The sequence below is a fragment of the Cynara cardunculus genome, unplaced genomic scaffold (assembly GCF_001531365.2).
Source record: "Cynara cardunculus var. scolymus isolate 2C unplaced genomic scaffold, CcrdV1 Un_Scaffold_1715, whole genome shotgun sequence".
Taxonomy (NCBI): Eukaryota; Viridiplantae; Streptophyta; class Magnoliopsida; order Asterales; family Asteraceae; genus Cynara; species Cynara cardunculus.
In genome coordinates this window covers 100,387-100,885 of record NW_020200851.1, presented here as the reverse complement: position 1 = coordinate 100,885, position 499 = coordinate 100,387, and positions in this window count along the sequence as shown.

Here is a 499-nt window from a genome sequence, read left to right as displayed (position 1 = left end):
GTTCCGATGACATCATTAGTGGAGATTTGGCGGTGGAAGGTTCAGAACAGCAAGGACGTTTGGCCATAGAAAGACTGTCCTTCTTGGTCATTTTACAGATATAAACAACATTTGCCAAACATTAAAAAATAACTTATCAGCTTATTGCAGTTTGGTACCGCTATAAACTAATCCAAACATTTTTTACAAAACTTCGGTTTGATACCGCATAAGTTAATAAGCACTTTTACAAAAAAAACATAAGTTGTTTTAAATAAGCAATCCCAAACACCCCCTCAATTTCCTTTTTACAATATAACACTATTAAAATTTTTTCTTTCTAATGCAACATTATTCAATTTCCACATTCCCAACACAATATTATTCAAAATTCATTTATTTTGTTTTAAAATTAAATAGTTTTAAGACATTTAATATTTTTAAGAAATTTAACTTTTAAAAATTTAGAAAAGGCCATTCCTTTCTAATCAGATCTTATTTTTTTTTATAAGAAAAAAAA